Source organism: Triturus cristatus, chromosome 4_2, assembly GCF_964204655.1.
Source record: "Triturus cristatus chromosome 4_2, aTriCri1.1, whole genome shotgun sequence".
Taxonomy (NCBI): Eukaryota; Metazoa; Chordata; class Amphibia; order Caudata; family Salamandridae; genus Triturus; species Triturus cristatus.
Window position 1 is genome coordinate 666292448 of NC_140586.1, and position 25902 is coordinate 666318349.

Consider the following 25902-nt stretch of genomic DNA (forward strand, 5'->3'; position numbering starts at 1 on the left):
GGACAGGAGGGATGTGTATATGCTGACTACCATCCATGATGAGAGTACTTCACCTGTGGCTGTTTGGGGTCAGGCTGCTGAAGTGCGCAAACCTGCGTGCATTCTAGACTACAATAAGCACATGGGTGGTGTTGACAGAGTATATCAGAGGTTGGAACTTTATAAGAAGTTGGCCATCCATTTCTTCGAATTAGCAAGTTTCAATGCTTTTATTGTGTTCAAGGAGTGTTCTCCTGCGTCAAAGTTGACATTTCTTCAGTTTCAGCACTCTGTGATAGCTAGCCTTGTTGTTGTGGAACAGGCAAGTGTTCCTAGATTTGGAGTGGTGGAGGATGTGGTTCGATTGAAAGATCGCCACTTTCCTGATTTAATCCCTCCCACACCGGCAAAAGATTTTCCCACTAGGAGATGCAGAGTCTGTTGGCGAAGAGGTACACGGAAGGAGATTCGTATGTACTGCCCCGACTGTCCTTCTAAACCTGGGCTGTGTGTCCCTGCTTGTTTTGGAGCGTACCACACGCAAAATAGTTTTTGGGAGCATTCATGAGTGGTAAAGTGAACTGCCTGGTCTGTATTCTTTGAACAATTTGATTCTGTTTGAAGGTTGGCGTTAGTGCAATGTGTTTAGTTTCTGATTTTGTGTTTGTAGATTTGTATCTATTTGCGATTTGTTTGTGTTTTTATTTTTGTCTAAAAAAATTCCTAAATGTGTTGGCGGTGTGTGTGGACTGGCACTTGGTTGGCGGTGTGCGTGGAATGGTGCTTGGCTGGCGGTGTGCGTGGACTGGTACTTGGCTGCCGGTGTGCCTGGACTGGCGATTGGCTGGCGGTGTGCCTGGACTGGCGCATGGCTAGTGGTGTGCGTGGACTGGTGTTTAGCTAGCGGTGTGCGTGGGCTGGCGCTCGGCTAGCGGTGTGCGTGGACTGGCACTCGGCTGGCTGTGTGTGAGTAGTGACTTGCTGCTGGTCACTACACACACTGCTAGCTGAGTGCCACTCCACGCAATCCATCAGCTTGTGTGGTTGCTATGTCAGGAATGTGGGCGTGTGAAAGTGATGGGCCCTTGAATGGCGCTGTGTGCTGGTGTGAGTTTTGTTATGTGATGGGCCCGCGGCTGGCGGTGTGAATGGTTTTGTATGTCTCACACGTATGAAAGGTGTATGAATGGCCTGTAAAGAGGTTGGTGCCTTGTCGTGGCTTTACAGCTCACGAGCTGTGAGTCAATGGTTCAGTTTCTCGCCCTTTCAATTATTAACAGTGCATTTCATTTTTGTGAAATCACTTGCTAATACAATTTTATATACTGAACCATCACTCAGCCTCGTGCCAAATCCAACCAGTATGTGTGTGTGCTTGACGATTAGATGGCTGTGCAGTAATATTTGCCTTTCTGAAGCAGGGTGTACCTTGTCCCTTTTGTGAATTTTGTAATGTGTTGTTTTTGTGCCTGGTGGTGCGAATGGTCTTGTGTGTATCACGTATGAAAGGTGTGTGAATGGCCTGTAATGCGGTTGGTGCCTTGCCGTGGCTTTACAGCTCACTAGCTGCGAGTCATTGGTTCAGTTTTTTCTCCATTTAATTATTGACAGTGCATTTCATTTTTGTGAAATCTCTTGTTAATAAAATTTAATATACTGAACCTTCACTCGCCCTCGTGCCAAATCCAACCAGTATGTGTGTGCGTTTGAGGAATAGATGGCTGTGCAGGAATCTTTGTCTTTTTAGTTTCTCTGCCAAGGTGTATGTTCCATGTAAGAATAACCCACCAACTGTAGATATTGTCGTAAACCCACAGGAGTTCATGGTGATGTCTCTCTTGTAAATTCCAAAAAGTTATTTTATCCACAATGTCCTGCAAACCTCAAAATGTCTGTCACATTTTCCTTGCAATATTGTGCCGAAATTCTCACGCTGTAGAAACAAACGATGTCAAAACGATCTGGTTTTGCAAGGGGGTTAACTGTCTTTTTGGCCCGTGCTCGGCGGCCATCTAGGGAAACCTACCAAACCCATACATTTCTGAAAACTAGATACCCGGGGGCTTCCAGGGAGGTATGGCTTGCATGGACCCCCCAACGTTTCCTTACCCAGAATCCCCTGCAAACCTCAATTTTAGCTGAAAAAAATCACATTTTTCACTCATTTCTGTGTGGGACAGTTGTGGCATCACCGGGCTCACTCAAATTTCCCACCACCCAGCGTTACCCCGGGTCTCCCGGTAAAAATGGTGCCTCACTTGTGTGGGAGGCCCAAGTACCTGCGACAGGCAAGGGCCCAAAACGTAGTGAGGCGACATCAAAATTGCCCATCTCAAAACCACCTGGTTTTGCAAGGGGGTCACTTGGGTTTTTGGCCCGGTGCATTAACACCCGCGACAGGCAAGGGCCCAAAACGTAGTGATGAGACATTTGGGATAGGCAATGTTGATGTCGCATCACTACGTTTGGGGCCCTTGCCTGTCGCGGGTACTTGGGCCGAAATTTGAGTGAGCCCGGTGATGCCACAACTTTCCCACACAAAAATGTGTGAAAAAAGGGATTTTTTCAGCTAAACTTGAGGTTTGCAGGGTACGTTGGGGGATCCACGCAAGCCATACCTCCCTGGAAGCCCCCGGGTGTCTGGTTTTCAGAAATGTATGGGTTTGGTAGGTTTCCCTAGATGGCCGCCGAGCACCGGGCCAAAAACCCAGGTGACCCCCCTTGCAAAACCAGGTGCTACTTGCTCTTTGTTGCATCAGTAGGTGGCTGGAAAGGGCCAAGCTGTGGAACCCTATGTTCTGCTCTAAGAATAAAGCTGCTAAGTCTGAATATCTTTGCTGGAACAAGTACTTGGTACCCACCGTTGTGACACTGTGAGAAGCATTTAAAGCCGATATCCAAAGGGTCTGTCTCTCGAATGAGTCAGGCATTGAATTTATTGGACCACCTTGAGCGGGAGCTAAAGAGGCTGGTAATCGAATATGCTCAAACCAAATCTAGTGCGGTACTAGCTAAGATCAATAAGAACAATTGATGGACAGAACACTGAACCATGTCATACATTCACCCCAGTACAGAGATCTGGGCCTAAATCCATCATTTTCTTGCTCCCCATGCTATTCCAGTTAAGACTCAGCCAATGCAAATCAGTCTGGACCCTGTTCCCCATGGGAACAGTCCAGCCCGAACTGCCAGGTCAGGTCCTCCCTGGACTGGAAACAAGCATCTTAGGACCGGTTTCGGAGCTTCACCCCTCATCAGCCAGGCTAGCTTGACTCCAGTGGCATGGAGAGCGGGGGACCCACATCTAGGCATACTCGTCCCACTCAGGGTGAAAAATGCAAAGAGAACAATTGATGGACAGAATGCAGAACAATGTCATGCATTCACCCCAGTACAGGGATCTGGGCCTAAATCCATATTTATTTTGCTCCCCATGACATTCCAGTTTAGACCCAGCCTTATGCAAATCAGTCTTGATCCTGTTCCCCATGGAACAGTCCAGCCCAAACTGTCAGGCTAGGTCTAGGTACTAGCTAAGATCCAGGAATTACTAGTGGAGTTCTTAGAGGAGGCAGATTGGGAAGTACTGTACATTGAAAGGCAATCCCAAGCCAGTCGCTTCGGTGATGAAGACAGACCTGGAAAGATATTAGCATGGGTACTCAGGTCCACAACTGATAACCCCTAAATAACCTCTGGACGTATGGACAATGGAACTATTTCATCTTCCCCGATGGATGTCCTGACTGCCTTTGCCATGGGTTCAGTCCAGCCCGAACTGCCAAGCCAGGTCCTCCCTGGACTGGAAACAAGCATCTTAGGACCGGTTTCGGGGTTTCACCCCTCTTCAGCCAGGATAGCTTGATTCCAGTGTTATGGAGAGCACGGGACCCACGTCTGGGCATACTCTTCCCACGCGGGGTGACAAATGCAAAAACGGGAGAGCACGGGACCCACGTCTGGGCATACTCTTCCCACGCGGGGTGACAAATGCAAAAACGGGACCCACGTCTGGGCATACTCTTCCCATGCGGGGTGACAAATGCAAAAACAACAGTTGATGGACAGAATGCAGAACAATGTCATACATTCACCCCAGTACAGAGATCTGGGCCTAAATCCATCGTTTTTCTGGCTGGACTGTTCCCATGAGGCACAGGGTCAGACTGATTTGCATATGGCCATGTCTGCAGTGGGGTGGCAGAGTGGGCTAAAGAACGTTGATGGATTAAACCCAGATCAGTTTACTGGGGGTGAGTGCTTGCAATGTTCAACACTCCGTCCATCATTTCCTTTGGTTTTTGCCTTTGCCAACACCACACTGACCTTTCTACCCCTAAGACCTCTAACAGTGCATTGGATATTGTTGCCTATATGGACACTGTCGCTCTTAGGTAGAAGGCTAGACATGGAAACTTCTCAACTCCCTGATAATGGTGGAGGGTGTAAGGGTAGCCATCAAGGCTCTTCCCAGCTGTAAAGCCCCCAGGGAAGTATGCCTTTCCGTAGAATTGTATAAGGAATTTGCAGACAATTTGACCCCGGTTAATTGATATATAGAATGCTGCTCTCTCCAATGGCTTCCTTTCCCTCTTGCTATTAGAAGCAGTAACAACTGTTCTACCCAAAACTGGCAGGGATCCAATATTATTTGCCACTTACAGGACACTGTCTCTTTTAGACACAGATATTAACAGTTTTGAGAACATTCTTGCATGCCTGCAGCCTCTCATGCAATTCTTGGGGTTACTTGACCACGCTGGCTTCATTCCACAGAGATCATAGTCTTTAACCTTCACACCCTAATGACTGTCCTCCAGTGGTTAGACCCAGCTCTGCCTGCAAAGGCCATATTGCTAGATGCTGAGAAGGCGTTTATTACCCTGGAGTGGCCATTTATACATGAGGTCCTCTGTCAGATGGGGCTAGGAGCCCAGTTCTTGATGATGATTGCCTGGTTGTATACCTCCCCTATGACCAGGGTCAGAATCAATAGACAACATTCGGGACCAATCTCTGTTGGGAGAAGCAACAGGCAGGTATGCCACTTCTGGCCTGCTTCCTACAGGAAATCCATTCACATTAAGGTCCATGAGTTGTCAATCAATACTCTCTATAATCAGATGACATTATCCTATATATTCAGAGGCCTGATGTGAACCTCCTATCAGTCACCAGGGAAGGTGTGTGATTTGCTGGGCTCTCCAGGGTCCAGTTTAACTGGGAATAGTTTGAAATGATTCTATTGACAGATGCTACCACGACCCCAGCCTTAGGCTACCACTTGAAATGGAAAGCGAGCATTGTCAAATACATAGGTATTAATCTAACTAGAGTTGTCCCCAAAATGATATGCAGCAGTTATGGAGTGACACTAGAACACTTTACCGTACACATTGGAAGGTGGCTGCAACTCCCTATATCAATCTATCTCCCTGAATAATATGGTAATCATACCAAAATTTCTATGTATTTTTGTAAATATTCCAGCCCAACAGTTGCTCACACGTTTGATCTGGGGGTTAAGGCAACACTATATCATATGGTCTGTACTCAATCGCTCAATGAATCATGGAGGACTATCAGTCCCTGATCCCTATGTCTACTACCTTGCAGCTCACGCTCAATTTGTAAAATATTGGTTGCATCCGCAACCATCATTCATGCATTCGCACATAGAAAGCGCTTTGGTTTGCCCTGCCTCACTACTCTCTATTGTCTGTTGCAGAGCTCCACCAGCTAGAGGTGACATTGGAGGGGTGGATGTGACATGCGGTGCTTGGTGTGATATAGCACGCTGCTTTCACTGTTATTCTCCACTACCACTTGCTATCGGGAACCCACTAATCCCCTAACGATGGAGCCCTGAGCCAAATCCTTTCTAACTATTGCAGGCATTAGGGTGCTAGGCGATCTGTTTCCTGAGGGTACATTTGTCTCACTCCAGGAATACAGAGGGAGAAATAGAGACATCCCACTCTCTATGTGGTTTTACCATCAACTGCAGTCGGCAACAAGGGCAGCATTCTCATGCTTTACCAGACCCCCAAAAGAACTTACACTTATCACTAAATTCATACAGACGGCAACGGCTGGAAAGTGCATCTCCTTTCTGTACTCAGAGTTTATAATGTACAGGCCTCTTGAACATGAGTGGGAAAGGGGACTTGGGTCTATACTCTTAGATAAGGGGTGGTCCTACTGCTTCACGCTTTCCAACAGAAACCGTTTACTTATAGACATAAACTACTACACTTCAAGCTTCTGCATCAGTATTACTTTACCCCAGAGTCAATGGCTAGGTTCACCCCACAGGCATGTCACATGCAAAAAATGTGGTCAGATTGCCAATGGCTTTCTCCACATTGCAAGGTCTTGCCCTAAACTATCGGTCTACTGGATGCAAGTCTTTTCATTGCTGCAAACTATGACTAATATCTCTCTTTCACCAAAACTGGTGTTACTCGGTGCCACTGTTGAGAACCCTTTGGTTTCCAAGCATTTACTCAGCATGGTTTCACTGCTCACCAAGAGAGGAGCGTCGATGTTCTGGATGAGTGGATTGATCTAAAAAATCAGACACTGGATTCAGGACATTATTTATTGCAAATACCAAATGAATATCTATGCAGAGAGGCTTCACACCAAGATAAGACCCAAAGAGTTCTGGGGCCCATTTCAATCTTACCTGACGGCACAAGATCTCCCAACGCAAGCGTGAGAAATTATATCACATGATGCTAGTGGAACAGATGTGTCTCACTGTCTGCATGTCTACATTATGTGCTGTTGTATGTGTACTGCACTACTCCCAATGCTTGTAACTTCACTCTCTCTCAGCGTCACTGTCTATCACTGATGCCGTACAGCCACTTGCCACCACAATTAACACTGTACTGTTGTTGTCATTTAATAAAATGCAATAAAAAAAGAAATGTTTTCTTTTTTTATATTTATTATATTAGTTTAATTACTGAAGTTTGTTAGAAATTGGGTTTCTGTTTGGCAGAGGTATGCACCCTGTCCAAGCAGGAACCACAATCCTAGTCAGGGTAAGTCAGCAACACTGTTTAAATTAACCTGTGCTCACCTCAGGTAGTTTGGCACAGAGCAGTCAGGCTTAATTTAAGAGGCAGCATGTAACGTATTTTTGCACACAAAACACAATTACCCAGTGAAAACACCACACAAGACTCCACACCAGTTTAGCCAAAAAGAGAATACTTTCTCACTCCCAGGCAAAAAGCAGCAGGCAGCAGGCCAACACAACAAAGCAGTTCAGCAAATGCCAGTCCCTCCTACAGCACAGCAGTCCTTCTTCCTGGCAGAATGTCCTCAGTTCCAGCAGTGTTCTGAGTTGGCGGTGTCATAGATCCAGTACCTATACCCAGTTGGGCCTTCGAAAGTAGGGAGACTTCAAAGAGATGCTTTGAAATTCACAAGACCCTACCTTTCCTGCCCTGGATCCAGACTCACTCCAGGAGGGCATGCAATACTTTGTGTGGGGACAGGACACAGCCCTATCAGGTGCAAAGTGCCGGCTCCCCCCTCCCATCCTGCTCAGGACGACCCATTAACATGCAGATGGCTACTCAGTCACACCACCCTTCCTTTGTGTGTGTGTGTGGTTGTCAATCAGGAATGCAGGAAGCCAGCTGTCACCTACCACAGACATGTATTCTGGTGACAGGAGAAGGCACCAAATGGTTTAAGTAAGAGAATGCCAACTTTGTTAAAGTGGCATTTTCAGAATTCCAATTTAAAAACCAACTTAGCCATAAGTTGTGTCTTTAAATTTTGGGTCCAGAGTCACCATATTTGGGGTCCTATCTCTTCCCAACTTGAAATTGCACTTATAAAATGTAATAAGGTAATCCCAATGTTATCCTATGGGTTAGATATGCCTTGCAGCAGTGAGTATTTCACTACCAGGACATGTAAAACTTAAATGTACATGCTGTACATTTTAAACACACTGCACCCTGCCCATGAGCTGTCCAGGGTCTACCTTAGGGGTGACCCATATGTAATAAAAAGGAAGGTTTGGGTCTAGCAAGTAGGTTAACTTTCCAGATCGAAACGGCAGTTTAAAACTGCACATACATCCTCTACAATGGCAGGTCTGGTACCTGTTTGAAGGGCTACTTAAATGGGTGGCACAATCAGTGCTGCAGGACTTCTAGTAGCATTTTAAGCACAGGCCCTAGGCACATGTAGTACACTTTACTATGGACTTATACGTAAATCAAATATGCCAATTCTAGATAAACCAATGTTACTATGATTTAAGTAAAGAGCACATGAGCTTTAGCACCTGTTAGCAGTTTTGAAGTGCCCAGTTTCCTAAAGCCAGAAAAAAACATGTATAGTTTTTTACTTGATTTGTTTTGTTTCTGTTAATATTGTTTTTGAATATGTGTGAAATTATTAAAATAGTATTAATATATTTTAAAATCAACTATATTTTTTTATTTGTAAATTTAGAGCACAGTATAACATTAAACTAATTTTAATGTATATATTTTATTATTTTAATTGAGTTAAATATGGTTGTGGTTTTATACTTATTTGGTCATATTTCATTTATTCTACTGTTAAAAATATTTTTTTAAATTATATATGCATACATATATACACATATATATTTAAACAACTAAAACTTAAGCATTATATTATTTTTAAATAATAAACTATTTAAAATACTTTAAAGTAGATATTTATTAAGAAATTATTATTTTTACCTGTTTCAGGTCGGTATTGTGTGCAACTATATTTGAGAGGTTTTCATTAAAAGTATAGGACCATGATATTTTTGACAACAATATTTTTGACACACTATTTTTGTCACTAGATATTATTGTTCACGATTTTGTCGGTAAGTGTGTTTTTTATGACCTGTTTAGTACATGGTATGGTAAAGTTTAAGACTGGATGCTCTGAGCCTGAGTGAAGATTAACGAGGGGATCACAAGCTGAGGTTCTCTGAGGAGAAAGATACAGAGGCTATCTCCACATTGTCTAATGATAAGGCGCCGGGTCCTGATGGAGTACCAGCAGATTTATATAAGACAGACCCCTAGTACTAGTCTAAAATTTTGAGTATCATCTTAAATGCTGCCTGTACCACTGGTATACCCACATCCTGTTCTAGATCTATCATCATCCCATTGTTCAAGAAAGGCTCCAAAGATGAACTGCAAAGCTTTAGACCAATCTCCCTTATTGACTCAGTGGTGAAGGTAATGGGGAGAGTGATTCTTTTAAGGTTATTCTCTCGGCTGAATCAAAACAACATGATCTCAACCCTTCAGTATGGTTTCAGTATGGGTTCAGGCATTGGAAGAGCACGCTAGATCAATGCCTGAACCTGCAGCTAGTTATTGGAATATACTCTAGCTAAGAAGGGTAGTTTAAAACTAGCCGTTATGGATTATGCCTTTGACGGGGTCAATAGGGCAAAGTTATGGTTAATCTTCATCAATATGGGTATAGATCGCAACATTGTGAACTTTTCGCATGATCCACACATGGATCTGGCTACGGTGGTAAGATATGATAAGGCAGGGAATCTTACTTTGCCTTTCAGTGTGAGCAGGGGGTCAGACAAGGCTGCATCTTATTCCCACTTTTATTCACACTCTAAATTAATAATCTAGGCCCAACACTGACGGAAGCTTGCAAAGAAATCCCACAAGCAGGGTCAAAGGCAATACCAGCACTTTTATGCTCAGGCAATATTGTGTTGCTAGCAAGAACTGTGGTGGGACTTCAGCTACTTCTTAACTCCATTGTGGGTTTCCTGAACACCCTGGATCGGGCCATCCACTAATTATGCCAAGTCCCATACTATGGTGAAAGGACCTAAAAGAATAGATTATAGGAAATATTTTTTGATGGAAACCTTTCCCTATTTAGGGGTTCTCTTTGATTATAAAGGTAGATGGGAAAGTCTCAGAAAGGCAAAAAGGAATCTGTGCTAAACCTGTTAAATCCCTGATCAAGGTCTATCTATCTAAACGTATATCTCTGGTGAGCTATGAGAGCAAAAGTTGGGGCTATAAAGAGGCCAGGGACTTTCAGAAGGTAGAGAAACAATTTCTTAAATGTCTCCACTTTGTCCCACAATCGGCCACGTCATATATTATACACGAAGAACTGGGTGTGGAGTATATTTTGGACTTCTTAGCTCTGCGCTCTCTGTTGAGGTGGATTGGGATCTGAAAAAACCCTAAAATAGAATTAAATTAGATATTCATTATAGATTGCCTGTCCCTGGAAAAGACTAACTCTGTCCCGTGGCTAAATTACATTAAATCCAAAGTGGATACTTGGGACGGTCAGTGCTATTTAGAATACCAGAATGTATTAGAAAGGAAGATTTGGGATGGGTCAAAAAACACTTTCTCTCTGTTGCTCAAGTCGAGAGAGAAGTATGTGAGCTCAGCAAACCCTCAATATGCACCCATATCATATTAAAGATGTGCCCTTCAACAGAGCCTTATCTAACTAACTGTGGTCATGAAGCCCTACCATCGCTTTCTGCTAATGGGATTTAGGCTAAACCTAGTGCACTGGTTACTGGCAGACACCCAGGGGGGCAATAAAGTTAGTAATATGGGTCCTTGCAGTTGCGACTGCTTTTCAGAGCAAGATACTATACACTTTGTCATGTTATTTGACCATATAGTGAGTTAAGACACTGATTCATTTTTACGTTGCTAACAGGGAACCAATTTGCACAAGCAGGGACAGCTGTTTTTTTAGTCGCAGACGTTACCTAGTATCCAAGTTAGTTTTAATGTAGCCAGCTTTTTAACCGGGGCAGGAAGAAGCAGAAAGCGACAACTCAAATTGTCCTAGGTGGTGGAGGGACTGTATTGCTGATTGTAGTGATTTTAACACATTTTAAAGAGATGATCGGCTTGCATTGTTATTATGTCTTATGTCTCATGAAATCAAGCTTTTTATCCCAGAACATGACCAAATTATCCACAAGTGGAAGTAGACATCTGCATTGTATGATTTGTTTTCAGTGTAAAGATAGGCAGGTCGTCAGCCCATTAAGTAATCTTGAAATTATTTAATTGCAGTTGCAGATTTGTACAAACATGTGCTTCAAGATTCTCATAATGGACTTAAGTTGACCGGATCATTTTTCAAAGGCAGTTCAAACTGGAGTTAAAAACGTTTCTGCATCCACCGTAATTACCCCGAGTTCAAAATTAATTACTAGAAGCATCATCGATGGCAACTAAGATTTCAATGGCAATGGTGTTTTTTAGAAAATCTCTTGCCCATAACAAATCCCCGTTGGTTACAGAGAACTATGGATTGAATGGACCACTCAGCCAATCTTAGAAAGCATCTTTGAAACTGTATTCATCAAAGGTATGGGTCAATACAAAGTTGTTATTCTTTCATGTCCTCAAGTAATATGATCATGTGTTTGGCAATGATCTTCCTACATTTTTTCCATCCCAGTTTGTTATGCATTCGGGCCATTTTCGGTGTCATTTACCAGAATGTAATCACACCTAAATCTTCATTTTATTTTAAAACAAAAATCACATAGAGACTATAGGAATACACCATTTCTCAAAATTCCCTTATATTTTTAATATTTCTACTTCTGTCTTGGTTCACACTGAAGATCAAAATATCTTCAGTATAAAAATACTCGTGTCTTTTGTGATCTGTGAGAAATTCTACCGTATTACAGGTGCGATCACAAATGATGAAACATTCTATTTGCCGTTTCTCAATTTTTTATACATTGGAGCAGTGCCAACTGATTAGATTTAAAACTGAAGAGATTTTCAAATTCTGGAGTAGACTTATTATTTCTGTTATAAGCTGCTTTATGGGCTATGCTTCCCAGTCTTAACTCATTCTTTGCATTTTCTCTGTGGGTAGCAAAAACAATGAATTACCTTGTATCATATCTTGTTTACACTTTTGTGTACCAGCTTGCTTGATGAAACTCTTAAAGTGGTATTGGACAAGTATGTATTTCATCCTTAGGGGTATCAAGGCTGAACAACACTGAAGAGTGGGAAAGTAAAGTTTTTTGACAAGTGCAGAGTTCACTGGTTGAATTTAAAGTGAGAAATGTTTTAAAAATATTTCTTTGCTTTATCAAAGCAGTGATTTTTGTTAAGTTGTCTATTCACTTTTTGTAATTTTTGGTGTGTATCTATTTGAACCTTGTATGTGTTGTGTCTAGGGATTAGAAAAAAAGAATAATACAATCTATATAAAAAAAACTTTAAAATGAAGAAAAAGTATATTTTATTTGGTGAGGCAATTGAGTAACAGCGTCTTCCATGTGCAGAATAGACATTTCCAATGTCCACCTTCTATTTTAAAATACTGAATATTAATCAAAAACATTTAAAGATAAAGAGACCAAAAATTATATGATAGGTGTGAGAAATTGGGTTGTATTGTTATAAGGAATCCCCGATGTTATCCTTGTTGGGGGGTTGTAGGCTTCACAGTAGTGAAAACGAATTTTTTAGTTTTTCACTCCCAGGACATGTAAAACTTAAAAGTACATGTCCAACCTTTTCTTTACACAGAACTCTGCCCTATGGGCTATCAACGGCCCACATTAGGGGTGACTTATATGCAATAAAAGGGGAGGATAAGGCTTGGCAAGGGAGTTTAAATGTCAAGCCGACATGGCAGTGCAACAGTGTAGCATGCTGCAATGGCAAAGCTGGGACATGTTTTAGGGTGCTACTTAAGTGGATGGCACAATATGTGCTGCAGGCCCACTGTTAGCATGTATTGTACAGACCCTGGGTATATGGTATACAACTCTGCAAGGGACTTACAAGTAAATTAAATATGCCAATTAGGTATATGCCAATCAAACCATGCTTAGGTGAGTGAGCAGAATCACTTTAGCATTGGTTAGCAGTGGTAAAGTGCACAGAGCCCTACGTCCTAACTTATAGCCGTAGGGTGGTCTTCCTGCAACTTATTGCCTACCTCCTCCTCTTTTCAGACCTTCTTTTTGCTGGCTAAAGTACATTGTCCACTTTACCAATGATAACCAGAGCTAAAGTGCTTGTGCTCTCTCCCCTAAACATGGTAACATTGGTTCATCCTCAATTGGCATGTTTTATTTACCCTAGTAACGTGGCATGCCCTGTACCCAGGACCTGTAAATTAAATGCTACTAGTGGGCCTGCAGAACTGAATGTGCTACCCACTGAAGTAGCCCTTTAACCATGTCTCAGACCTGCCACTGCACAACCTGTGAGTGCAGTTTTACACTGCCATGTCGCCCTGACAAAATACACCTTTTGCCAGGGCCAAACCTTTCCTTTTTTTACTTATAAATCATCCCAAAGGTATTCCCTGGAGAACCCAAAGGGCAGGGTGAAATTTATTTAAAAGGCAGGGCATATATTTTTAAGTTTTACATGTGCTGGTAGTGAAGAACTCCCAATGTCATTGTTCACTACTGCAAGGCCTATCTCTCCCACAGGATAACACTGGGATTACCTTATTACATCTGATAAGTGTAATTTCCAATTGGGAAGAGATAAGACACCCAAGGCTGGTGCCTCTGGAATCCTAATTTAAATCCTAACTTATAATGAAGTCGGATTTTAAATTACAATTCAGGAAATGTCCTTTTTTGAAAGTTGGCATTTTCTTACTTTAACTATTTGGTGCCTGCTGCCTGCCTCTGATCAGTCTGGGGTGAGTGACAGCTGGGCTTTTTGTGTTCTCCCTAGACAGCCACACACAAAGGGAGCTTGGGTGTGATTAATGGGCCATCCTTAGAGAATGGGAGGAAGGAGTTGGACCCAGCCTCACTTACACCAGAACAGGCTGTGCCCCGTCACCATACAGCAGCATACCCCCAACCCATAGTGAGTCTGGCACCAGGGCAGGAAGGGAGGACCTCTTGGCACTTGAAAGACCTGTCTTTGATGTCCCCACCACTTCAAAGGCACAACTGGGTATAAGTACTGGACCCCTGACACTTTGTCTCCAGTAGTCTTCTGGACCTGTGAAGACTCCCAGGTAGTGTAACTGCTGTGATGCTGAAGAACTGCCACTCTGTTGGACTTCTGTTTTCCAGACTCCTGCCTAGCTGTGCTGCCTGCTATTCCCCTGCATGGATGAGAAGGAGAACTCGACCTGCATCACTTCAACCCAGGGTGACTCCAAGGGCTTGCTGACTTGCCTCCTGATTTGATGTCTCAGGGACATAAAATACTTCCAACTCTTCTGCTGCTGCACCTGTACTCTACCATCAGTGAGTCTGCACTGCCAGGTGGGGCACCCTATTCCTAGACCCTTGAAAATGGGGTCTAAAGTGCTGCTTCAACAAAATCCAATCATCCTCTTCTGAACCGGTGCATTGGCACTGATACATAGATCGGAACTGGTGCATCACTCTATTGCATGACCAGAATCTGCACATCACCTCTGCTGCAAGGACTGACATCGACACATTGCCTTCGGAACCAGTATTTGCGATGCTCACCGCGGCTCGAGGTCTTAGCATCTCCGTTGATGACAGCCTCGACACCGATGCTGAGAACTCCGCATTGCAGCTCCTGCGCTCATTGGAACCCACACATTGCCTCTGTTGCGCGGACCATGACCAGCGCATCGCCGCCATTGTGAATATCGATGCTGACACATCGCTTTGGCTGCACCCAGCATCATCTTCGATGCAGCCAGGATCAAGGTACTTTTGTACAGCTGGCCTAACTAGGTCCCTGTTTTAGACCGGTGCTACATCGCGGTAGAGCATGAACTTTTGGCTTTGTCCCGGACCAGCTGCTTCTAAGAGCTATTTAACAGTTTACTCTTTAAAAAATTCATACTTTAAGTTCGACTTATTGGATTTTTGTCATTTTGGTCTTGTTTTATTTATTAAATTAAGCTCTATTTTTCTAACCTGATGTGGAATCTTTTTGTTTAGTGTTTTGACTATTTTACTGTTTGAAGTGTTGCACAAATAGTGTTCACATTGCCTCTAAAGTTAAGCCCGACTGATCTTTGCCAAGTTACCAGAGTGTAAGCACAGGTTAATTTAGGGTTTACCTGCCTCTTACACTGACTAGTTTTGTGGTTGCAGCTTGACTAGGGCTCATACCCCGGTCAACCTACAACTCAATTTCTAACACAAACAAAAAACTAATGTCAGCAAAATTAGGAGGCAAATAGGTAAAAGGTTTGGCGGAAGACCATCCTAAGGCTGACAGGTCCAACAATAGGTGTTTGGCTGAAGCTCAATGTAAGGTCATGAGAAAAAAGACAATGTTCTGAAATAGGATTATGTGCGTGTACCTTAAAGGGAACCCCAATCATTAAGATGTATTAGCTCTTTTTGGGTTTAGGTGTAGGTTACAGTCCTCAATTAAAATAAAGTATATGGTATACCTCCAATTTGGGACCTTAGTGCTTAGCTGATTAGACCAAGACTCACATAACTGCAGAAGGGCAATATATAGGGCAAGGTCTGTGGATGATTCTAAAACGGTTGGACTGCTAAGAAATCCCAAAAACAACTGGAAAAGAAGGCCTTACAATGAGGACCATACCTTTTTTTAAGTCTGGCATTAGCACAGCTTTTTGAATTTACTAAAATTATATGTATAAAATATACTTACTTACTAGGGCTGTCAGGCGGACCTCTTCATTCATCTGTTATTATTTAATTCACATTTTTCTTCCTTCCAATACAGCATGGGCAATAGATCCACCCACTTCAGCCATCCCACTGTGAGTGATCCAAATCTGCTCTTTCACAAAGAGCACATTCACACAACGTAGTTAACTTTAGTGCAAAATGCAAAAGACTACTTTGACAAAGTGTTCTTTGTAAAAGAAAAAAATATGTTTGACTTTAGTCAATGTTTATTTTTCATACCAGCAGGGACCCAGCAGCTCCTCAAAAACAATGTTTTATATTAAACATCAAGAACGCAAGCTTTGACAAAGGCAAGAGTCTGGCAGCAAACAACAGAACTTTTGGCTTTGCCAAAGATTGTTGTTTTTTTAACTTTGGGACTATGTGGATTACACAGTATTGCATGAGGTAAAATACTTTTAATAAACAAAATAACAAAACACTGCTTTATTTTGTCAAATATATTTTATTTACGGGATTTGTTGCAAATCACTTCACTGCTAGTGTGGAGAGTGAAAATTGTTTTTAGGGAAGCCATTTTACTTCCAAATTTCAAATTGACTTATTATCAAAACTGCAGTGCAGTGTGATTATGTGCAGTAGGACCCTTGTGGTCCTAGGCGGACTCCTTGCAAAGTTATGTAATAAGTTGGGAAGTATTTGGGTGTGTCTGGGTGTGGTCAATAAAGTCTATGATGCAGCACTTTCAGTTAATGTTTGCATGCCGAAGAATAAAGGTGTGTATTACTGAGCTCCATGTGTGGCATACTCATTTGCATGCTCCAGAGCTGGGGTAGATGCTACAACTGGAGACGAGCAAGGGATACATGCCCCAAAGAAACGAGACTGCTCTCCCTGAGAGTTTGCTGAGGTCCAGCAAACAGATGGTACATGCCATATGTGCCCCACGAAGCATGCTACGGTTGATGTATGAGGAGCCAAAGCGCTGCTGCAGCTCGTACAAAGACTTCGAAGAGGTAAAGGCCCTACAGAGGGGCACAGTCAGAAAGCCCCCCAGAGACTGGTGGTAAGGCCAAAATAAAAGATACTGAGCCACAGAGTAACATAAAGCTTTCATCAATACAAAAATAAATGCTAACGGCAGTGAAGACCAGGTACAAAGAAGCACTGAAGGCAGCGACAGTCAGTTGCAAGAAAGCGTTGTAGGCAAAGAAGACCGGCAACAAAGAAACGCTAAATGCAGCTGCAATTAGGTACAAGAAGTGAAAGTCCACTCATTAGCAGGAAACAGACAAAGTGCTGTACAACCGCAAAATCCAGCGAGGCAACTCGAGAACAAACTTAGTGGTTGTGCTTACAAAGATGTTGGTCCCTGCAGAAACAACCTGGGGGCACTCATGGACTGCATGGATCAAAATGTTCGATGACTTCTTAGATGATCTAGATGAAGTAGATGACAAAATGATCATCAAATACTTAAAGAACCTTGCAGGTGGTGGTGTGAAAGACGTGATAAAGAAAATATCACAAGCTGATGAAATACCATACTGTAAAATCAAAGAAATGTTGGAAGCCAAGTTCAATCCAATGCCTAATGTCGACTATGAAAGATACATTTTCAACCCGGCAATACAGCAAGCTGGTGGAATGATGGGCAAGTTCATTGAAAGACTTGATACCCTCCTTAGCATTGCAAATTCAGTGAATTCAATGACGAAAAAGCCATGCATCCTAGAGTCATCGATGGGTGCCTCTCTGATTCATTCAGATGACACATGCTGAGAGAGACGCTCAGTATAGAAAAGGTACTCACGGCTGCAAGAGCTGAGGAACATGCAGATCGACAGTCTGCTCTTATGGAAACTGGAACAACCCAGAACAAATCAGCATTGATTATGACGAATAAGCAGAAACACAAAGTGGATGCCCAGAAGATAATGTCTCCAAAGAAAAAGAAATTGTGTTTCCGTTGTGGACTCTTATTTCCGCACAAAGTTAAATGTCCCACCATTGGACAAATATGCAAAGGCTGTGGGAAAGAAAACCATTTCTTAACAGTCTGCAAAGCAAAAGAGAAAAGTTTGCCTCACTATGAGGAGAGAAAATGGGTGCCAGAACGTTCTTGAAGCGTTCTAGCTACACCCACAAGGTCAAACAGCAACATCAATTGTGGCAAGTAGAGACTAATCAAAGTCATCAAAGTAATCTTTCAAATGTTTTTCAGGGTCATTGTTGAGCGACAGTGAAGATGATGGGTTTGCAATAGTGATGACGACCGCAGAAAAACATACACATATATGATTGGCTGCTTGCAAAGAAGAACACAAGTCAAATTTAGATCGTCACGACAGCGGCCCAACTCATTTGGCCGATGCCCCAAGTTTATGCTAAAGGTGAATGGCTGCCGTACAACTTTCATTATAGACACTGGTGCATCGATCAATATCATGCCAGCAGAAAAATACAATGAAGTGTCTCCGATACCACATCTAATACCATCAAACCAATGGTGTACACGTTGGCTGCTTCTGTGTCATTACAGTGACCATGAGGCATAAGAAAATGAAGGTATAGGCACCAATTCATGTTCTCCAAGATACTTTGTCAAGTGCATGTTTACTCAGTTTCAGCACTGCTGCTGACATGGGACTGATACCCATCAACTATAACCTCCATGCACATTCTGAAATAGTAAGTCAATTCCTGTCACTATTTCATGGACTAGGGAAACTCAAGACAATGAAGTTGTACCTTCACATTAATGAGGACATTTATCCTGTTGCTCAGCAACACTGTCAGATTGCTTTTCATTTACAGGAAGCCATTGAGAAAGAACTGGAAGCATTATTAAAGCATGAAATCACATGATCGAGTGCTCTACTGGTCCACCGTCAAGGGTTTCGCCCATAGTGGTAATGCCAAAAAAGAACAGTGGATGTGCAGTGCACATTTGTGTTGATCTGAGTTAGGTCAACAAGGCAACTAAAAGAGAAAGACATCCAGGTCCACATATAGCTGACATGATTACACACCTGAATGGCGCCAACGTTTTCTCCCGTCTTGATTTAAACAAAGGATACCATCAACTTGAGCTGAAGTGAACTGTAGTTCCATTTCTACTTTTTCAACTCATGTTGTTGGTTTGTTCAGATATGAAAGACTCCGTTTTGGTGTGTCGTTGGCTGCAAAAATCTTTCAGGATGTCATTTGTAGAGTAGTTAAACCTGTCACACATGATTTTAACTTCAGTGATGATATATTAGTATTTGGGGCCATGCAAAAGGAACATGACAAATCTCTTAAGTGAGTATGTTGCTTGCTCACCGATGAATTCTTTGGGCATATTTTCTCTGAAGGGGGAATGACTCCTGACCCTGAATAATTACAAGCATTGTCAGCCACCCGTCCTCCCAATATTTAACCAGGCTGCGATTCTTCTTAGGCATGGCCAGCTATTCTACCAGATATATTCGTGATTTTGCCATGGTGAGTGCCCCATTAAGAGAGTTTACAAAGAAGAATGCTTCCATCTATTGGTCCTCTGAATGTGATCGAAGTTTCAAGAAAATCAATCATGCTATTGAACATGTAACTGAAATGGCTTACTTTGATCCAAAGTTGCATACTGAGATTGTTGTACACGCAAGCCCGGTGTGGTTGGGCACAATCCTTGCTCAACATGTTGTTGGTTTGTTCAGATTTGAAAGACTGAGTTTTGGTGTGTCGATGGCTGCAGAAATCTTTCAGGATGTCATTTGCAGAGTAATTAAACCTGTCACACATGATTTTAACTTCAGTGATGATATATTAGTATTTGGGGCCACACAAAAGGAACATGACAAATCTCTTAAGTAAGTATGTTGTTTGCTCACGGATGAAGGTGTCATGTTGAATGAAAAAGAGTGTGAGTTTCACAAAACCAAACTCAAGTTCTTTGGGCATATTTTCTCTGAAGGGGGAATGACTCCTGACCCTGAATAAGTACAAGCATTGTCATCCACCCGTCCCCCCAAAATGTAACAAGGGTGCGATTCTTCCTAGGCATGGCCAGCTATTCCACCAGATATATACGTGATTTCGCCATGGTGAGTGCCCCATTAAAAGAGTTGACGAAGAAGAATGCTCCCATCTGTTGGTCCTCTGAATGTGATCGAAGTTTGAAGAAAATCAAACATGCAATTGAAAATGCAACTGAAATGGCTTATTTTGATCTAAAGTTGCATACTGAGATTGTTGTACACGCAAGCCCGGTCTGGTTGGGTACAATACTTGCTCAACAGGATGGACAACCAAATGCTCATAGACATATTGTGCTCTATGCCAGCTGAAGTGTATCTCAGACTAGACAACCTATTTGCAGCCAGAAAAAGAGAGCCTAGCTGTAGTGTGGACTTGTGAAAAGTTTCATCTGTTTCTGTATGGGAAGCATTTCACCCTTATCACTGACCACCAGGCATTGCTCACCATTTTCAGAAATCCAAAAGCAAAGATGCCCGTTCACATCGAGAGGTGGGGGTTGAGAGGAGTATGATTACATTATTGTGCTTAAGCAGAGGAAAGATCAAAACAGATTCCTTCTCATGAGTGCCTTTACAGCATCACAGTGCAATGTCTAAAGCGGCTGAAGCATACATTCATTTCATAGTAACTTCTAGAACCCCTGCAGCTCTATCCATTGAGCAGATCCTTGCTGCCATCATGGATAAAACATACTCGACCTCTCACATATTACGTTAAATGTAAAAAATTCAAAAATGTGCAGGAAGAACTTTCTGTCACTCAAGAAGATATTATACTATGAGGTTCGAGAATTGTCATACCTGAAAGCTTGAAACAACTTATTGAATTGCCACACAAAGTTATTTGTGGTATTGCAGCTGCCAATAGCCACCAAGAGACCCCTCAGAGACTGAGTACGGTTTCCTTGCCTTGATGAACAAGTCGAGAAGGAACTAAAAGCATGTCAGCTGTTTAATTGCTTGTCTCCAAAGATAATTCAGCATCCACTAAATATGTCTGACTTTCCTAAACAAGCGTGGGAGAAAATTGCAGTTGATTTCTGAACCGGTGCATTGGCACTGATACATAGATCGGAACTGGTGCATCACTCTATTGCATGACCAGAATCTGCACATCACCTCTGCTGCAAGGACTGACATCAACACATTGCCTTCGGAACCAGTATTTGCGATGCTCAGCGCGGCTCGAGGTCTTAGCATCTCCGTTGATGACAGCTTCGACACCGATGCTGAGAACTCCGCATTGCAGCTCCTGCGCTCATTGGAACCCACACATTGCCTCTGTTGCGCGGACCATGACCAGCGCATCGCCGCAATTGTGAATATCAATGCCGACACATCGCTTTGGCTGCACCCAGCATCTTCTTCGACGCAGCCAGGATCAAGGTACTTTTGTACAGCTGGCCTAACTAGGTCCCTGTTTTAGACCGGTGCTACATCGCGGTAGAGCATGAACTTTTGGCTTTGTCCCGGACCAGCAGCTTCTAAGAGCTATTTTACAGTTTACTCTTTAAAAAATTCATACTTTAAGTTCGACTTATTGGATTTTTGTCATTTTGGTCTTGTTTTATTTATTAAATTAAGCTCTATTTTTCTAACCTGATGTGGAATCTTTTTGTTTGGTGTTTTGATTATTTTACTGTTTGAAGTGTTGCACAAATAGTGTACACATTGCCTCTAAAGTTAAGCCCGACTGATCTGTGCCAAGTTACCAGAGTGTAAGCACAGGTTAATTTAGGGTTTACCTGCCTCTTACACTTACTAGTTTTGTGGTTGCAGCTTGACTAGGGCTCATACCCCAGTCAACCTACAACTCCATTTCTAACACAAACAAAAAACTAATGTCAGCAAAATTAGGAGGCAAATAGGTAAAAGGTTTGGTGGAAGACCATCCTAAGGCTGACAGGTCCAACAATAGGTGTTTGGATGAAGCTCAACGTAAGGTCATGAGAAAAAAGACAATGTTCTGAAATAGGATTATGTGCGTGTACCTTAAAGGGAACCCCAATCATTAAGATGTATTAGCTCTTTTTGGGTTTAGGGGTAGGTTACAGTCCTCAATTAAAATATAGTATATGGTATACCTCCAATTTGGGACCGTAGTGCTTAGCTGATTAGACCAAGACTCACATAACTGCAGAAGGGCAATATATAGGGCAAGGTCTGTGGATGATTCTAAAACGGTTGGACTGCTAAGAAATCCCAAAAACAACTGGAAAAGAAGGCCTTACAATGAGGACCATACCTTTTTTTAAGTCTGGCATTAGCACAGCTTTTTGATTTTACTAAAATTATATGTATAAAATATACTTACTTACTAGGGCTGTCAGGCGGACCTCTTCATTCATCTGTTATTATTTAATTCACATTTTTCTTCCTCCCAATACAGCATGGGCAATGGATCCACCCACTTCAGCCATCCCACTGTGAGTGATCCAAATCTGCTCTTTCACAAAGAGCACATTTACACAATGTAGTTAACTTTAGTGCAAAATGCAAAAGACTACTTTGACAAACTGTTCTTTGTAAAAGAAAAAAATATGTTTGACTTTAGTCAATGTTTATTTTTCATACCTGCAGGGACCCAGCAGCTCCTCAAAAATAACGTTTTATATTAAACATCAAGAACGCAAGCTTTGACAAAGGCAAGAGGCTGGCAGCAAACAACAGAACTTTTGGCTTTGCCAAAGATTGTTGTTTTTTTAACTTTGGGATTATGTGGATTACACAGTATTGCATGAGGTAAGATACTTTTAATAAACAAAATAACAAAACACTGCTTTATTTTGTCAAAAGTATTTTATTTACGGGATTTGTTGCAAATCACTTCACTGCTAGCGTGGAGAGTGAAAATTGTTGTTAGGGAAGCCATTTTACTTCCAAATTTCAAATTGACTTATTATCAAAACTGCAGTGTAGTGTGATTATGTGCAGTAGGACCCTTGTGGTCCTAGGGGGACTCCTTGCAAAGTTATGTAATAAGTTGGGAAGTATTTGGGTGTGTCTGGATGTGGTCAATAAAGTCTATGATGCAGCACTTTCAGTTAATGTTTGCATGCCGAAGAATAAAGGTGTGTATTACTGAGCTCCATGTGTGGCATACTCATTTGCATGCTCCAGAGCTGGGGTAGATGCTACAACTGGAGACGAGCAAGGGATACATGCCCCAAAGAAACGAGACTGCTCTCCCTGAGAGTTTGCTGAGGTCCAGCAAACAGATTGTACATGCCATATGTGCCCCACGAAGCATGCTACGGTTGATGTATGTGGAGCCAAAGCGCTGCTGCAGCTCGTACAAAGACTTCGAAGAGGTAAAGGCCCTACAGAGGGGCACAGTCAGAAAGCCCCCCAGAGACTGGTGGTAAGGCCAAAAGAAAAGATACTGAGCCACAGAGTAACATAAAGCTTTCATCAATACAAAAATAAATGCTAACGACAGTGAAGACCAGGTACAAAGAAGCACTGAAGGCAGCGACAGTCAGTTGCAAGAAAGCGTTGTAGGCAAAGAAGACCGGCAACAAAGAAACGCTAAATGCAGCTGCAATTAGGTACAAGAAGTGAAAGTCCACTCATTAGCAGGAAACAGACAAAGTGCTGTACAACCGCAAAATCCAGCGAGGCAACTCGAGAACAAACTTAGTGGTTGTGCTTACAAAGATGTTGGTCCCTGCAGAAACAACCTGGGGGCACTCATGGACTGCATGGATCAAAATGTTCGATGACTTCTTAGATGATCTAGATGAAGTAGATGACAAAATGATCATCAAATACTTAAAGAACCTTGCAGGTGGTGGTATGAACGATGTGATAAAAAAAATATCACAAGCTGATGAAATACCATACTGTAAAATCAAAGAAATGTTGGAAGCCAAGTTCAATCCAATGCCTAATGTCGACTATGAAAGATACATTTTCAACCCAGCAATACAGCAAGCTGGTGGAATGATGGACAAGTTCATTGAAAGACTTGATACCCTCCTTAGCATTGCAAATTCAGTGAATTCAATGACGAAAAAGCCATGCATACTAGAGTCATCGATGGGTGCCTCTCTGATTCATTCAGATGACACATGCTGAGAGAGACGCTCAGTATAGAAAAGGTACTCACGGCTGCAAGAGCTGAGGAACATGCAGATCGACAGTCTGCTCTTATGGAAACTGGAACAACCCAGAACAAATCAGCATTGATCATGACGAATAAGCAGAAACACAAAGTGGATGCCCAGAAGATTATGTCTCCAAAGAAAAAGAAATTGTGTTTCCGTTGTGGACTCTTATTTCCGCACAAAGTTAAATGTCCCACCATTGGACAAATATGCAAAGGCGGTGGGAAAGAAAACCATTTCTTAAGAGTCTGCAAAGCAAAAGAGAAAAGAGTGCCTCACTATGAGGCGAGAAAATGGGTGCCAGAACGTTCTAGAAGCGTTCTAGCTACACCCACAAGGTCAAACAGCAACATCAATTGTGGCAAGTAGAGACTAATCAAAGTCATCAAAGTCATCTTTCAAATGTTTTTCAGGGTCATTGTTGAGCGACAGTGAAGATGATGGGTTTGCAATAGTGATGACGACCGCAGAAAAACATACACATATAGGATTGGCTGCTTGCAAAGAAGAACACAAGTCAAATTTATATCGTCACAACAGTGGCCCAACTCATTTGGCCGATGCCCCAAGTTTATGCTAAAGGTGAATGGCTGCCGTACAACTTTCATTATAGACACTGGTGCATCGATCAATATCATGCCAGCAGAAAAATACAATGAAGTGTCTCCGATACCACATCTAATACCATCAAACCAATGGTGTACACGTTGGCTGCTTCTGCGTCATTACAGTGACCATGAGGCATAAGAAAATGACGGTATAGGCACCAATTCATGTTCTCCAAGATACTTTGTCAAGTGCATATTTCAGCACTGCTGCTGACATGGGACTGATACCCATCAACTATAACCTCCATGCACATTCTGAAATAGTAAGTCAATTCCTGTCACTATTTCATGGACTAGGGAAACTCAAGACAATGAAGTTGTACCTTCACATTAATGAGGACATTTATCCTGTTGCTCAGCAACACCGTCAGATTGCTTTTCATTTACAGGAAGCCATTGAGAAAGAAGTGGAAGCATTATTAAAGCATAAAATCACATGATCGAGTGCTCTACTGGTCCACTGTCAAGGGTTTCGCCCATAGTGGTGATGCCAAAAAAGAACAGTGGATGTGCAGTGCACATTTGTGTTGATCTGAGTTAGGTCAACAAGGCAACTAAGAGAGAAAGACATCCAGGTCCACATATAGCTGACATGATTACACAACTGAATGGCGCCAACGTTTTCTCCCGTCTTGATTTAAACAAAGGATACCATCAACTTGAGCTGAAGAGAACTGTAGTTCCATTTCTACTTTTTCAACTCATGTTGTTGGTTTTTTCAGATATGAAAGACTCCGTTTTGGTGTGTCGTTGGCTGCAGAAATCTTTCAGGATGTCATTTGTAGAGTAGTTAAAACTGTCACACATGATTTTAACTTCAGTGATGATATATTAGTATTTGGGGCCATGCAAAAGGAACATGACAAATCTCTTAAGTGAGTATGTTGCTTGCTCACCGATGAATTCTTTGGGCATATTTTATCTGAAGGGTGAATGACTCCTGACCCTGAATAAGTACAAGCATTGTCAGCCACCCGTCCTCCCAATATTTAACCAGGCTGCGATTCTTCTTAGGCATGGCCAGCTATTCTACTAGATATATTCGTGATTTTGCCATGGTGAGTGCCCCATTAAGAGAGTTTACGAAGAAGAATGCTTCCATCTATTGGTCCTCTGAATGTGATCGAAGTTTCAAGAAAATCAATCATGCTATTGATTATGTAACTGAAATGGCTTACTTTGATCCAAAGTTGCATACTGAGATTGTTGTACACGCAAGCCCGGTGTGGTTGGGCACAATCCTTGCTCAACATGTTGTTGGTTTGTTCAGATTTGAAAGACTGAGTTTTGGTGTGTCGTTGGCTGCAGAAATCTTTCAGGATGTCATTCGCAGAGTAATTAAACCTGTCACACATGATTTTAACTTCAGTGATGATATATTAGTATTTGGGGCCACACAAAAGGAACATGACAAATCTCTTAAGTAAGTATGTTGTTTGCTCACCGATGAAGGTGTCATGTTGAATGAAAAAGAGTGTGAGTTTCACAAAACCAAACTCAAGTTCTTTGGGCATATTTTCTCTGAAGGGGGAATGACTCCTGACCCTGAATAAGTACAAGCATTG